The 17,113-nt window shown below is 34.8% G+C and overlaps 1 long non-coding RNA gene across 1 annotated transcript; it reads left to right on the forward strand.

Moving 5' to 3' along the window:
- Nucleotides 1–1,216: 1,216 nt before the first annotated feature.
- On the forward strand, nt 1,217–1,536 carry LOC111739971. Its single transcript, XR_002780424.1, has 2 exons — nt 1,217–1,321; nt 1,402–1,536. It is a non-coding gene; the product is annotated as an uncharacterized LOC111739971 (long non-coding RNA).
- Nucleotides 1,537–17,113: the final 15,577 nt, after the last annotated feature.

Below are 17,113 nucleotides of genomic sequence, written 5' to 3' on the forward strand. Positions count from 1 at the left end.
ATCTCGAGGTCCATCCATGTTGTCGCAAATGGCAGTATTTCATCTCTTCTTATGGCTGAGTAATATTCCATTGTATATATGTACCACAGCTTCTTAAGTCAGTCATCTTTCATAGGACATTTTGGTTGCTTGCATGTCCTGGCCACTGTGAATAGTGCTGCTATGAATATCAGTGTGCAAATATCTTTTTGGATATGGGTTTTCAAGTCTTTGGGGTAAACATCCAGTAGAGGGATTGCTGGATTATATGGTAGATTAATTCTTAGTTTTTTGAGGAACCTCCATACTGTTTCCCATAGTGGCTGTACCAATTTTCAGTCTCACCAGCAGTGTATGAGGGTTGTGGAACTCTTAAACAGTGATGCACTGATTCTGAGGAAGAACCAAGGAGGCGTATTGGGTAAGCCCCAAACTCTCAAGTAGCCAGGAATGGTCGTGGCCCTCTCACAGTCAGCCTGAGTTCTTATTCTCTTTATTCTATGGGCATTCTGAAATTTCCATTTCTTTCACAGGTATAGAAGATAAAGAGATATGAGCTTTGGGAAATACTATTTATCTTTCAGGACCTGGATCCTAATATTAGTTTTGTATCTGTTTTCCAAAACTACACGTATTATGGAAAGGTTTGGCTCTCCCAAATATAGTAGAATGTCTGTAATAACAACTAAAATACATAAATTTTTTTTACCACATTTGTACAATAACTATTAAATCTTTAAGGACTACATATGGACTATATGTAGAACTATTCAGTAAGGCAATATAAAGATGATTTTCATTAAAGGATACATGATAATATACACATGTAAATGGGAAACAGCCTGTTAAATAAGGATAACCTGGCATAATTTCTATGCTAAAAACCATTTTTGGTAGGAGTTTTTTTTGTTTTTTATTTTGTTTTGTTTTTGTTTTTGTTTTTAAAGAGAATTCAGATCCTTATGGTTGATGGATTTCAATAAATTTGTATGTTCTACATTTCAATAAAAATCTATTTTTCCTACATTTTCTTATAGGGACTTTTTCATTTTGATGAACATTTCAAAATGAATATTTGTATTTACATATTTCAAATCCCAGGAAGAGATTTGGAGTAGATAGCCTTATATAAATTCTTACAGAGATTTGCTGAGACAAATTTCTTATATATTTTCTAGGAAGAAATATTCGATTTTTATTATTTTTCCAGTTAATGGAAATTTGCACACAATATTAACTCAGCAATAAGAGTGCAGAAATCTAAAAATAGAATGCCAAGAATAGAACCTGAAAGAGGGGCAAGAAGAGAAGAAATGAAAAGGAGATTCTTATATGGATTTAGGTATAATGGATGTCATACTCCAATAAAAATTTTTATATTGTCTTAAGTTCATCAAGTTATTGTTATTTTTCTTTTTACAGATACCCATACCTGTTTCCTAACCTCCCCAGCTGTGAACCTGAGCACCAATGCTTGACCTATTATTGTAAGTCAGAAAGTCATGTATGGAAAATAACAGCTTTACATTTCAACCTCTTTCCTGTCTTTACTTAAAAGAAGAGTTAAATCATGAATGGCTCGAAACAGAAAAGCTTTTTTGTTTCTATAAGCAAATGTCTGACCTTGTTCTAAATCGATAAACTGTATGGGTCTAGCTTCATTAATTTAAACTCCCAGAGTTCCTCTTGTGATACTGGTGGATACTCAATAAATCACTGCCATCATTGTTGTTGATGAATATAGATAACAAAAGAATGTGGAGATGCATTTTTCTCTTTTGTGGCTTGATAGCAAAAAGTTTCCTTTTCAAACCATTGTTGGGACATATCTATGTGTAGGTCTTATAACGGTGAGTCATTTATGCATCCTATGATAATTTGGTCTAGACACAATAGTTTTAATCTTCACATGGAAACAAATTGGAGAGAAGTAATGAGACACTATTTGGAATTGTTGACAACTTTAAATGTTCAAAAAAAAAAAAAAGACACAAAAACAAGAGAACAAAAGGCCTCATCCTAGCTGATTGGATGATTTAACCAGCAGTTGGTATTGGCACCAAAACGTCAGCCAGACTGTTTTAAAAAAAATTCTCAGGGGCTGGTAACTCTGTCCTCTGTGGGGAAAAAGATCTAAAATGTGTTCCTCATTATACCTTTTGGTACACAGATTTCCCTTAGGAATTTCTAATTGGAAGAAAAATATGAGGATACGGCATTGCAAGAAAATCCAAGAGTAAGACACAGTAATAAAGGAGAGTAGTCTTTCTGCAAGAGAGTTTTATCCTTCGTGGTTTGGGAAGCAGAGTATCAGGTCTTATATTATCACGATGTCTACTTTTGCCTATATCTAAGCACCCTTGGCTCACATATTAATGTTTAGAGGGAAAGAGCCCAGGGAAAATGGATTGGAAAAGTACTCAGATTTATTGTAAAGAGCCTCTGCAGTGTGGAGTGGCACACAAAATATCTTTCTCCAAACACTAAGCAGTGTGTGTCTATTTTTGTCATCGCATTTATAAGTGGGGCTCATGCTTATTGTGATACAGAAATAAAGGCTTTTAAGATTTACATTCAGCTGTACAATTTTATAATATTTTTGGCTGCAGCATTTTTATAGATAATGCTAATTTGTTAGTGAGGTTTATTAGCTATATGAGTCTAAGCCCTTAGTACATGTAAAGATATATGATCAGGGGAAGCTTCTAAGAGTGTTTTCTGACAAATCCCCATATGCTAATAGGGAGTATTAACCACACACAGTGAAGTTAATGAAGTTCTCCAGTCTCTGTTTGTTTGTTTTTTTAATTAATTTTTTGCACTTTTTGGATTATAAGAAGCTGGATGTTTTGTGCACATGTCCAGCTCATGTGATAGTCTTCATTCTTCCAGGACAAGAAAGGTCTCTCTTTTCTCCTATATTTTTCAATGAAGTCCTTCAAAGCTGAGTTCTCCATTTTCTAGCTTGAATCTGTTGACTTTTGTTTTATATACACCATCAGTTTTCAAAGGACAGGCCAAAGTTAGGCAATTAAATTTTTTTTAACCTATGGAATCAGACTCGTTTCCAATTGTTGACCAGTAAAACCTTGTGTGTTAGTTTCAAACGCTTTATATAGTATGAGCTTCCTGTTTGATTAGCCTCATCTTTTCCAAAGAGTGTTAGGAACCTAACTATATTAAGTAGAGGTTCCCAACATCACATTGAGATTATGGGATCTGGCAAATTTGAATCTCTTCCCTACTGCTCTGTGAGGCCATTATGTACTACTCTTTGGTGTGATGCAATAGCCAGCAAACAGCAAGTAAAAACCTACATCCTGGAAAAGATCAATGGGCAGAACATCTGATCACAGAAGAGCAGAAGTGAGTTTCAGGAGGGTTCCTAAAAACCAGATGGCACTGCAGAGGACTGCCAAGATTTCACTGGCCCTAGGACAGCCAAGCCAATGAGTATACAGTGCTCTGCCTATTATACAGACTGCATGAGGGCAAGGAGTTCTGGTTATTTAGCAAAAAAGGTAAGACTTTCTGTTTAGCTCCTTTCTAATAGTGGTTGGACTTTGTGGTCTTTGTGTCTGCTGTCTTTTGCTCATTTGCTCAGTTGCTCATTGATTGCACAGGTTCTGTTTAAATGGTGTTTGATTCTCACTGACTGACTTCGTTCCCTTATATAATTATTTATTGAGTGGCTGATACATACTGGGCACTGTGTTAGAACTGGATATATAATTGTGAACAAGAGAGACATGGCTTCTGCCTTCATGGAGGTTGTGGTCTAGTGGGGAAGACAGAAAATGGAACAAATAGTTACAATAATGCACAATGAAGGTTATGAAAGAGAAGGTACAGAGTCCTATAGGTGTACATAGCAGGGGAACCTAATGTACTATAAAGGTCAGAGAAGATCTCCCTGGAAGGCATAAGAGTTTGCTAGTAAAATTAAGGAGATTTGCCAGATAGAAAGGTCAGTGTGAAGCTGAGAAATTGAGAGAGACTTTGACATAGTTGAGAAACTGGAATGCAATGTAGAAGGAAGAATAAAGTGGAGGGCCTAGAGGGTTTCTGTTTTTTTCTCTCCCTAGAGTGTAAGGCAGACGTGAAGGAAGTGGAGCGAGAGTTTTGGTGCGTAAAGATACTTGAATTTTGGCAGGAGGAAATACTTCATTGAAAGTGAGAAATTGGTCTCCAGAAATGCATTATGGAAACAGGGATTGACTGACCCACAAAGGCAGAGAACTTGGGTTAAATTAGGGTTGAGTTATCCATATAGTGTGGTTGCTAATGTGACTGGGAGGTAAAGTGAAGAAGAAACAGTTTGAGAATCAATAGAATGTAGAAATAACTGAGATAACTTGGATGGTATGTGTAGAGAAAGGAGAAAAGGCTTAAAAAGAACCTTGAAGGACATTAACATTTAGTTGACAGAGGAGTTGCTGCAAAGATGATTAGGAAGGAGAGGCCAGAAAGAGCAGAAAAACTAGCAAACTGTGGTCTGTCACAGAAGTGACAGGAAGAGTCTTTTCAGGGTTGGGACTCACCTCAAGATACAAAATTTCAGAGGTGCCAAAAAACTCAGTATTAAGGTAAATAATATTTTAATGCTATATTTAAATAAAAACCCTAAGTCAATGCAAAAGATCCGCATGAGCAAAACATTAAACTTTTAAATAGAGACAAGATCAGAATTACTAAATTTTCCTTTTGCCTCAGGCTCCAGTGAGGCTCAGGACACTTTTACACTTTTAGAATTAGAAATCTTTTATATTTAGAAGTTTGACATTTTGTTCATATTGAGAGAGAGAGAGAAAGAGTGATAAACTGTGTTAAATGTGGCTGAGAAGTCAGGGAACAGGCTAAAATCAGTCCATTGGATTTAGGGACAAGCTATTGTTATTGGATCTTTTATCTACCTTGTTTTAATAAACCATAACGGAGGTTATCTTATTATTGTCTCTGCAAACATAATTACCACCTCCTAAAAAGCTAGGTTCTTTTTTGAATCAATAGAACATAGAAATAACAGGTAACTTGCATGGTATGTGTAGAGAAAGATTATATAAACACAAATATATGTTTTTTTCTTAGAAGTTTTTTTTTTTATTTTGGTAAATACGTGTAGCATAAAAATTACCATCTTAACTGTTTTTAAGTGTACAGTTCAGTGATAGTAAGTACTTCATGTTGTTGTGCGACCATCACCATCGTCCGTATCCAGAACTCTTTTCATCTTGCAAAACAGAAACTATGTACCCATTAAAAAACTTTTTTGATTTAAAGTCTGTTTCGCTTAATATTAGTATAGCCACTCTTGCTCTCTTTTGGTTACTATTTGCATGGAATTGGAATATCTTTTTTCTTTCCTTTCATTTTCAACCTATTAGTGTCTTTGGATCTAAAGTGAATCTCTGTAGACAGCATATAGTTGGATAATGTTTATTATTTTCCATTCTGCCAATATCTGTCTTTAGATTTGAGAATTTAATTCATTTACATTTAAAGTAATTACTGATAAGGGTGACCTCTGTCTTTTTGCTATTTGTTTTCTACATGCCTCGTAGTATTTTTATGTCTCTCATTTCCTGTGCTAGAACTAAAATTGAAATTAATCACAATTTACTGTCCAAGCCTTTCCCTGGAAGTTGCAAGCCTTTAATAGACTCCAGACTTCCAAAATAGTTATATTAGACAGATTCTGCCAGTTCAACTCTTATCTTGGGTGGGGAGACAGATTCCTGTGCTTTCTACTCTACCATTTTTTTCCAGGATCCTTCCCAAACGCATATTTTTAACCTCATGGTATCTTTCGTATTAACTTTAAGGTGAAAGGAGTCCATAATTTTATGAATTCATCTTTATCAGTTCTCTGGAAGGATCCTGTTCTTGCCTAAATCCATGGAGAAGGCATAGCCGAGAGTCAGGAATACAGGCTGGGAAACCAGGTAAATAGCTACAATTGCTAAGCAAGTCCTTGTTTACCTCTAAGAGAAGTCAACTGCTGTTTTTGTAGGTTTTTATAACTATTTGGGAGGCACTGGATTTTTAAAAACTAAATTGCTTTATTTAAAAGCAAATAGACTCTTTAGTTTGAAGTGCTGTGTGTAAATCAGTGCTATTTACAATAAAAAACAGATCCTTTTCTAATAACGATGTTTATCCACGTTCCCTCTCAAATGCTCTGTTGCTTTTTATTCAGATTATACTTTAGGTCCTTTCTTGTTCAGATGCTATTCTTTTGTTCTAATCATGGTTGTGATACCTCAGACAATTAGAAGTCACTTATCATATCCCAGCCACCTGTCCAAAAACTAAAGAGCTCCAGCTTTACCTCAACATGTCAAAAGCTTAATTATATTTACAAAGAAAAAAATTTTAATTTATAGCTCATGAACTCAGTCTCTGGCCTTAGGATGACCAACCATCATGGTTTGGCTATGACTGTCCAGGTTTTAGCACTGAAAGTCCTATGTTATGGTAAACCCCTCGGTACTAAGTAAACCTGGAAAATTGGTCACCCTGCTTGGCCCAGTAATATTTCCCGGATTTCTTTATTAAAGCCATCTAACTCTTTCTTTCAGGTCTAAGAGTAACAACTGACTTTGCTAATTTTACCTGTTCATGTCCTTGCTAAATTTCTGAGGATTTGTTCAAGATTATAATCATTTATGGACTACAGGCAGTTTAGATTGTGAGGGAGTTCAGAGATTCTATACTACAACCATCTCATTTTACAGAAGAATAAACTCTCCATTGCATTGGGAAGTTTTGGCCATCTTCATTTTACTCTTGCCGCCATGGTACCAGATTTTTGTAATATCTTCAAACATCTCCTTTCCCACTAATTAAAAACAGATGATTATATTGGAATATGAACTACAGTAGCAGGAAAAAGTAGCATTCAGTTAGTTTTAAATTGTCCAATAATCTTTTTCTAATGCCTCTATTTGCGTCATAGGCATTTTAACTTCCCTTGTGTCTAAAGTTCAATGTCTCTCATGGATTACTCATGTTATCTGAGTGTGAAAATAAATATGGTCAAGTTAATTAGCATCAATTTTAATAAGATCCCAAAGCAATTTTATACAATGCTTCCTGGGAAGAAAGAAATTAAGCTCGATAACTGAGATGATAGGATCTAAAATAGAAGTAATGCAAGGGGCGCAAAAGAAAATAAGCACAGAAAAGGGAGAAAGAAATTGTGTGTACTATGTATGATATATGGACAAGGTTTTCTTTTAAAATCACACAATGGGCCTTTGTTATTTTGCCTCCAAAGGAAGTCAGAGTCCAGTGGTTTTTCAAAAAGCAGACTGAGCTCATAGGCTTGTTGAAAATTCAAATACCTGGCTCCCATCCTTGGTCATTCTGATTCAGTAGCTTGGGAGTGGAACCTGGGAATCTCTATTTTTAATAAATATCAAAAATGATTCAAATGCAAGTGGTCAGTGCAGTGATGTTTGGGAACCACTGGGCTAGGTTATCTGAAGAAGCTTTCCTATTTTCACTTTGGGAAAAACATTTTAAGTCATTCCTCAGATTTCATGTTTTTGAAATGTCAGGTATCATTATGTATCATTATGCTTCCTTCAAAGAGAGGGAAACTGAGGAAGTTAGAGTCACATTTTATTGTAAGAATATGAGAAAATGAGAATTCTCCCCACCCCAGTTTTATCCTGAAGAGTATATTAAGGTCCTCAAATAAGACCTGCTATAAAGATTGAGGGCGAATTCTTCCATAGGTCATGTGGGACTGTGCAAGGCAATCTGTACATTCTGCACTTGGCCACAATGAAGAGCTGGAGCAGGGGTGGCCCTAAAAACCGCCGAAGGGTTCAGCATTTTTCAACCCTAATCTGACTTGTGCTGTAGCGATTATCCAACCCTAATAGGGTGGAAAAGAAATGACTGAAGCCTGTCTTCTTCACTATTCATGAGAAGTGTCTCTTATTAAATGTATGTTTATGTGGCCATATACAAATACACACAAACTCTGGAAAGTCCTCTGGGAAACTAACACAAGGCCCCAAGTTCTTAATTAGCAGAGTGGATTCCCCAGCCCTGTCACTTAATGGTATAGCAAAAGATGTGCTTGGCAGTTAATTGGATGATCAGTAAAACTGGAATCCTGACCACCTGTGGTCATTAGAGATCCCAGGGCACTTCCCTTACAGCAGGTGGAGTCCTGGAATAATCCCAACTCTGATAATTAAATTAGGTACTGCCCAGCTTTGCTTTATACTTTCAACTGGACTCTGTTCCCACTCAGTCCTTAATTGCAGTGAACTTCTACATTAATAGAGAGGCACTGGATTCCACAGAAGAGTACAGGATAGTAGCAATGTCTCCTAACTTACAGAGTGAGATTGACTGGGTTTGTGGGTGACAGGCACACTTTGTATTGAAGGGAAATTGTTGGATTGGTATCTAAAGAGACAAGGAACCGCTCCTGAAAAATTAGGCCTGTTAAACATTTTGGTATATGGTTAAAAGTGCATATCCAGTAGCTTTTAGAAGTTATTTATTTATTTATTTTTGCCTTTTCCTTTTATGGATGATATCTCTCTATAAACAAAGTAATTAATAGGCATACTTCGTTGACAGACAGAATCTATATGTTTAATAAAAAATACACCAAATATATAAAGGCTAATCTCAGTCACTAGGATGGACGTAGAGATAAAAACAGTGAGACATACTGGGAACCAATGTGATGATTTGAAACTTGTTGATGCCGAATTTTACCTCATGTTTCTTCATTATAAGCGATTAGTTTGCTTCTAATTTTCTACTATGTTTTTCCATAATGGGGAGGCTTGGAGGGCAGTATGCTTTCTCTTAACAGTTATATATTTTTTTATTACCACAAATTGTTTTATTACTACAAATGTTTTTTTTTTCCTAGCAAATAAAGATTCAGTGAACTGTATATTTACTGAAAATGTAATGCTGTTATATAAGGTGAGCAAACTCCTATAAATTATTATTTAGCAGGTTGTCTGTTTCTGGGAATTAAATTTCTCTAAAATATTTTTAAAGATATGAATGAAATATTATTGTAGATAATAGCTTTCCATTTGAAACGTATTTAAATCTGTTAATAGACCAAAAAAGTCCTTTATATAGTATGCAGATTAACTCATAAAGTAAACTGTATTCCCTAGTTTATTTAGTTTATCAACATTTGAGACTAAGTTGGAGACTGTTTTTGTCTACTTTTGTTATTATTGTTACACTAATTTTCTGTTTCAAATAATATTCTTAGCTCATAATTTCCTATCTTTAATAGAAATGGGTCAACACACACGATGTTTAAAACTCAAGAACTTAACAACCATTTTCTATGCATCCCTTCTCTAACCCACAATAAATATTGCTTTACTTCAACTGGATAAAAAGAAAAAGAAAAAAAACCCCAGAAATCAGAAGGTAGAGACCCCAGCTGGTCTTCATTAAAAAAAAAAAAAAAAGCTGGTTTTATTACCTGAGTCAAGGTGAGGAAGAATTTTTTGAAAGTGCATTAAGGGTGCTTGTACAGTGTTTTAAGTATAAATATATTTCTGTAATGAAAATGTAAGTAACCTTAAAAACATAGATAATAGTAAAATGTAGTAACATAATTAGGAAGTGTAAGCTTTGAGTGCTTATTTCCTTTAACATAATTTATTTAAATATGAGCTTGTGTAATTTAATTTTTAATAATGGCTGTGCTTAACAATTGGCTTGCAAAATTCTAAAACAATTGGTTCTTGCAATCTTGCACAAGTAGGTTCCAATATGCTACTAGATATAGTGTTTTTGGGTGGACTGGGGAAAACTAGGTTGGAAGTGGTATCAAACAGATAAATCTTCATTTCTCATAGCATAAAGCAAAAATACAATGACTAAAGACGTTAAATAAAAAAATAACAATTTCTCTAAAGATTTTTATATAATCGCTAAATGATTTAAATATGAAAATAGGGAGAAGGATTCGGAGGCTAAGTGGTTATCAGACAGGACAAAGTTTTATTAGAAGCCTTTCAGTTAATATTTAACCCTGAGTATGTACAAATTTAAAAAAAAATTAACAAAAATAAAATAACTAAACAGAAAGCATTGTTTAATAATATAGACATTTTGAAATAATGTGAGATGGTATTCTTCCTCATCTGTTCTGTCTTATTCACTTCTGGTCTATAAACAAGAAAAATGGTCTAGTTTACTGTGTAAGACTTTTGTATTAAAATTATTCGAAAGATCAAAAATTATATATAACTTTTCAATATTTCTGACTGAACTTGTTTTAGCTTGTGTTTAAAAATTTGCTAATTTTTGATTAAGTGTCAATTGGGACAAATTTAAGATGTTTCCTCTTAGAGTGTCTAATTTGCTGTGTTCCTCTGGTAATGACTAAACTCTTACAGTTTTAGGCCATCGTTGGCTCACTAGGGTTTTAATTAGCCAGCTGAATCCCATATGTTTATGTGCACTGCTTTAATTTCTCTAGTATGTTTATTGTGTGGTGGTAGCACTTTAACACTCAGCTGTCCCAGAGGACATATAAACAGTCTGGTAATCTGACATATGATGTAATCGTAGGACACACACCAGTTAATCAAATGCCCTAAATCCACCCACATCTTCAAAACCTGTCTGGTAAATGAGTGCATTGTAAATTATGTTCATTCTTCTTTGATCAGGTCAGTTGCTTTTGCTCCTTCTTTCTCATTCTCATTTCCACACTACTAATTTTTATTCATATAACCTTGGTTTTGGATTATTGCACTGACCTCCTAACTCATCTTTCTACTTCCAAATTCTAGCGTTCAGTCCATCTTGAAGAGCATTGCTAAACTCATTTCCCAAAAATATTGCTCTAATGTCTCTCCTGTGCTTAAAAATCTTCAGTGGTTCCTTTCTTTTCTAAGATAAATTTACACCCATTATCTAGATCAGTAATCTCCAAAGTGAGGTGGGTATATCCAGGAGATATGAAAGAAAATCCATTGGAATATGGAAGAATGTAGCAGAATTTTTTTAAATTCTGATTTCCACACCATGTAAACAATTATACATATTTTTAAGTAAAAAAAGAAAAGAAATTAAACTTTGCTAATGTCTTATATATAGATCGATACAGGAACTATTTTTTAAACTGTATGTCAGATGATCATGTTACTCATGGTATCTGAGTAATAGTTGAAGTTTCAAACTACTCAGAGGATACCAGTGGTACCCTTATCTTTTGGGTTAGCTTCTAGCTAACATCTAGATATGGATTTATTGATTTATGATTTCATGAATGGGCAAGTGGCTTAAAAAGATTTCAGAAAAGAAATCACAGATTGAAGAGAATAGTAACTACAAGTATAAGAGAACACCAACAAAAAAGGCCAAGCTGTTCTTCTATTCTTCGTGTAAATACTTTGTAAGCCACATCATGCAGTAATAACATTGCAGCTAATCAGCTCTGACAAGAATTTTGTCAAAATGTTTTTAAATTACTGAAATGACAATTTGAAATAGAAATTCTTGTCTTTATATTTAATAATATATCTCACTTAAGTATATATTATGCTTAAGATTTTATTTAGTGATAGTATGAAACCATTAAATTAACAAGATATTATAACCTAAAAACTTAAAAAAGGACATATTTGGATTTCATGGAGCTTGAAAATGAGTTATTTTCGGAGGCTTCTTTAAAAGAAAAAAATACAAAATTACAAATGCAAAATCTAGTATGAAAATGACCATTTATTTAGAATGAGAAAAGAAATCAAAGCAGATAACTCATTTTAAAAAGCAGGAAATACCACAAATAACACAAGATCCAGAAAAACAACATAATGGTTTTATAAATGAGCTGCTGACATTCTTCTATATTTTTCTTATATTTTTTAGCCTCATCTTCTTTTGGCATCCCTTCATATGACAATTACTTTATACTATTTCCTACAGGCAGAATAGAAAGATAATTCATACTTTCCTTTAGCATACTGATCAAAATTCATTTTTTATTATTGAGAATAATTTGCTATTAATAATGTTACTTATGTTTTTAGTATTGTAGTCAAATTTGAGGAAGCCGCCATAATGTTTATATCTGAGCAGTAAGATTTTGGGGAGTTGCATATTTTATCATGCAAAACTAACTTTAAATGCTCTTTAACTAACAATACTAATTAATTAGAGCAAATCCAAATGCATTTTAAAAATGCTCTTATGTTGTGGTGAGCTACATAATTGTATAATCAAGTTATTCTTAAGCTATATAGTTTGATTTATTGATAAAGTTGTTTAGGAGTTCTGTCATTAGAACACTTGTTCTTTATTTGTTTTGGTGTGTTGGTGACAATTTTGTATGCCACTGTATCTGGAACTGCCAGATATTATCAAGTCAAGATACATGAGACATAGTAAGATGTGCTCTGATAGCTGGGATACATAAAATATATGACTTCACACACACATCTACTCTTTGATTATAGTATTGCTATAGGTTTGTGCCTTACAAACTCAGAAATTATGACAAATTCTGTTTCATGTGAATACAATAAAAAATACAGCTAAAAAGAAATTCTATGATTTGTTTAAAATTGAATATGATGACAGGAGAGAATTTCCATTGAGAACCAAATCTGTTGTTTATAATCTGACATATCTGATTACTAGAAGAATTTTTCACAGGTTAGCTTCTGGTTCCATAATTTCAAACCTCATTTCTTTTCCACTTCCACATATTTTTGGCCCTGCGCACCATAGAACACACTCATATTGCACTTTCATGTCACAACCACAATGAGCCAGTACAGTGGGCAGGAATATTCCTGAAAGGCATCTTCTACTGGGATGGCTTACATGGAAGAGCCTAGGAACCATCTAATTATATCCTACTAAACCTAAGCTAAATGTACTCAAAAGTCTACTTTCCCTTATTCAGATCAAAATGTACTTGCAGCTACTTACGCCCCGTCTAACATGAAGGAAGTATAACAGAAGAAAGTCAGAGTGGAAAGAAACAGAGGTCTTAATTGTGGTCAAAATATCACACTTTTATCTCACCTCTGCCACCTTTACAGAAACGCAGTCATGTGAATACATTCCAAAGGAGATACTCATGCAGGTGAGGAGTCCTGAACTTAAGCTTCACTAGCTTCATGGTAAATTTGTCTCTATCTTCAGAAAACACAAATATTTTAGTGGTATTTAAAGGCATTTGACAATAAAATATAGAGTATTACTGAACTTAAAAATATTTTTTTGAGATTATTTAAAAGTGAGGAAAAAAACCCCACTCACATCTTTTGCCAACTAAGTCAGTCACTAATATCAACTATCATAATGAAATAATTGTAGAGCCAGACTTTTGAATTGCTGTGTCACCAAGTGTTAGTCAAAGATTAACAAGTATATTAAGTAATATTGTTCTCATTTAAAATATTAATATTCTCACAGATGACAAAAAGGATTTTTGTACCATAAATACAAAAAATTTAAAAAATATATATTTCATTCTTTAAAATATGTTATATAAAGTACATAATTATATATCAATTTGTTGTACATACATGTGTATGTATATATATGTTAGGAGGCGGGCTCAAAAATCTTTACTAATAGGATGTACTGTCTAAAATATTTGGGTATCATTGAATTAGACATTAAGGATCCCATCTTTTTAGCTAGCCAGAATTATTCCCACTCCCTAAAACAAGTTTTATTTCAATCTTAGTGTCATTATCCAAGTAAATACCACCCCATCTTCCAAGTTGGAATATCCCCTTTTCTTCTGGCTCAGTCTTATCCATCTTCAACGACCTGTTTTTCTAACACTCCTGTAGCTCTTTTAGTTTTCAGAGTTCTCTCATTTTGTTAAATGAACAGTAGTTACTATTTTTAACAGGCTCTTAGAACCAAGTGATGACATACTTTAAGACACCTCTTTTATTATATTATTTATTTTAATACATACATATCTTATTTTGCATCTTTTCAAAGGCAAAATCTCTCTTACACTTTTGTATTCCCATAATACCTAACACCAGTTTATACAATTAATCACTTTGTGTAATCAATATCCTTTTTGGACAAAAATCAAGTTAATGGGAGATATCTCTGGAGTTCATGAAACCCTCTGTCAGGGGAGGGTGTGTGTGAAGGCAATTGTAACAGCCGCCTTTTTCTTGCCAGTGACACCGTGGGAGAAAGGTTTCCCCTTTACGCATCTCTCCCATGCTGAGAATACAGTCCTCATGATGAATACTGAGCGGTATACACAAGCATCTCAAACTATGACACTCTAGGGAAATAAAGGCTTTATGCAGAGTCACAATGTGATTAATATATTCTCTTTCCTAAATGAGATAATTTTATCTTCTCAACAACTTACTTTTCTGCCTGTTCGTCACAAGATCGTGTTCTCTAGCAATGGCATTTGCAGGGTGGGGGTGTTTCTATCCATCACACCCTAGTTTGGCATCTCTGTAGAAAGAAAACAAATTGATAAAAAAAAAAATTCTGTTTCTCTTTTGAAAATCCTGTTTCAGTTTTGCCCTTTTGGACGTCCTTTTTCACTGTTCCTCTAAAGCTGTTGGTCCCTGTTTAACAGCAGAGGTCCTCCTTGCTCAGCAGCCCTCCAGGATTGAGTAACTACTCATCCTAAACGTGTGAGATAGTTGGGAACTGCATGACTTAAACAGGTTATTAAAAGCCATTGTCTGTGCTGTAACCGGGTGTGTGATGTCTTTTCATCTTGACACATGCTGACATCTCAAAGTTCTAATTAGCTGCCAGTCAGGGTAAAAAGATTGAAATAAGCAGCACTGTGCCTGGAATTACTATGTAGATGTATATGCAAATTACTTGGGTTAAAGATAAGAAAGAATTTGTACTTTAGAGAATAAAAAGCTATATTAACCTAGAATTATCAAACACTGGTAAATGTATTATTGACCTTGTCATGCTGCCAGACAGAATAATACTATGATCTAGAGCCCAGATTTCCTGAACACTAGTAAAACATGCTGGCTCTGGCCTGGCTAGTTCCATTTGAATCACAGGGAGTGGAAAGAACCAAGTCTACACTAATCTGAGTGTGTCTGGGGTCCCAAGCCCATGAGATCAGGACAAACTCTACCCTGTGCCACCCACCTTTTCCCATCTGGATCCACCTCCTACTGTGTTATCAGACGCTCCAGATGGAGCTTCCTGTGCAATTGTTAATTATTATTATTATTTTTATCTCTTCACCCATAATGTCTCTAAATCCCCTGACACCGAAGCTGTTGTCTTTGTTGGAAAGAGATGATAGCCTTCTGAGATGGTGATGGCGGTGTTCTTTGTGAGCTTTCAGGAGCAATGTGGATACTATTTAAGTTTTAAAAAACAATAATTATGTTCTGACACTTTAAAAAAGTGAATTTCTTTGTAATTAGCTCTAGTATTTAGGATTACTTTGAAATTCACTAGGGTTTTTCCTTTAAATGAAGAGAAAAGATTCAGCTTGTTTCCCTTAGTTGGGATCCTTTGGGTTGAAAAGCACTATAGAAATGTAAGCTATTATTAATCCTCCCCTTCTCAAGATACACGTCGACAGGGACTCTAAAATGTATATCAGCTGATGGTGTGTCTTGGCTCAAAGGAAGCCGCAAAATTATTTTTAAGCGTGTACTTTGAATTTGCCCAAAGCCTGTCTATTTTTGTGGAAATAGAAATGACACCCTGTGGCTGAGGCTCCTGTTGGTTTCAGCAGTTACAAGCAGATTCATCTGGACGGATGCTACCTCCTGGATAATACCTAATGCTTTTCTCTGAGTGGTTTGTATAGCAAGGGTGGGAGTCAGTTTGGTTCTGACTGGCCGTGGAGGGATTGATCTCACAGATTTCCTCTAAAATTTTGCATTCCATGATAGCACCTTGATGACTGTTACTGCTTTTGTGATTGCTTTATATGTATTGTGTAATGAGAGGAAGAGAAAGTCATCATATCTTGCCCCAAGTAGCTTTACCAGCTGTGTGCTTAGTTGGAATTTTTGATTAGTACTTTCTTTTCCAATGTTAATGGACAGCTAGTGTTGACCGACCCTAAACAATTCAGAAATCACGATCTCCGCCACCATTGTCCTCTGTGGCATATTAAGTATCTGCATGTTTGTATTGCTGTGTTGGTCACTGCCTAGGAGAGACAGAGAGACAGCTCAAGATGACCCCAATGCAGATGGACGCATGGAGAATGTGGTGGAAACTAGCAAGCTCTGAACACCATAGGAATAGACGAGGCTACAGATTTGCATTGTGTATTAGTTAATGTAAGTGCATTTGGTGAACTTTCATGTTTACCAGGGTGATATTTGTGGAAATTTGAGATATTTTCGTTATAATTTGGTAATGAGTGAAAGCACTAGAGCCCTTTTTTGCTCCCTGACCCCGAACTGCTCAGGAAGAATTTTAGGAACCTTAGGTTACTAGCATGGGAAGCACCAAGACATCTCAGGGTTCCACTTGGACTCTGTTTCCTAAATAGGCTTGTAAGGCTAAATCCTCATCAGGTGTTTCACTTATCTATTCATCACAAAACAGTGGTTTAAACAAAGATCGTTTATTTTCTTATGATTCTTTAGTCTTTGTTTTCTTTGGTTTTCAGTTTTTGAAGAATCTATTGATATATATCCTATATCTCAGAAATTCTTTCCTCAGCCATGTTCAGTCTACTAATAAGCCCATCAAAGTCATTCTTTATTTCTGTTACATTGTTTTGATCTCTAGTATTTCTTTTGATTCTTTCTTAGGATTTCCATCTCTCTACTTACACTGCTCATCTGTTCTTGCATGCTGTCCTCTTTATCCATTAGAGCCCTTAGCATATTCAACATAGTTTTTAAATTTCTGTTCTAATAATTTCAAAATCCCTGCTGTGTCTGGTTCTGATGACTGCTCTGTCTCTTAAAATCGTGTTTGCTTTTTGCTATGCCTTATAATTTTGTCTTGATAGCTAGGCATAATGTACCGGGTAAAGGAACTTCTATAAATAGGCTTTTAGTAATGTGGTGGTGAATGTGGTGGAGGGAAAGTGTTCTATAGTCTATGAATAGGTCTCAGTCTTTTAGTGAGCTATGCCTCTGGACTGTGAATTTTGCAAGTGCTTCTCAGTTTT

This window comes from Pteropus vampyrus, unplaced genomic scaffold, assembly GCF_000151845.1.
Source record: "Pteropus vampyrus isolate Shadow unplaced genomic scaffold, Pvam_2.0 Scaffold56, whole genome shotgun sequence".
Classification (NCBI taxonomy): domain Eukaryota; kingdom Metazoa; phylum Chordata; class Mammalia; order Chiroptera; family Pteropodidae; genus Pteropus; species Pteropus vampyrus.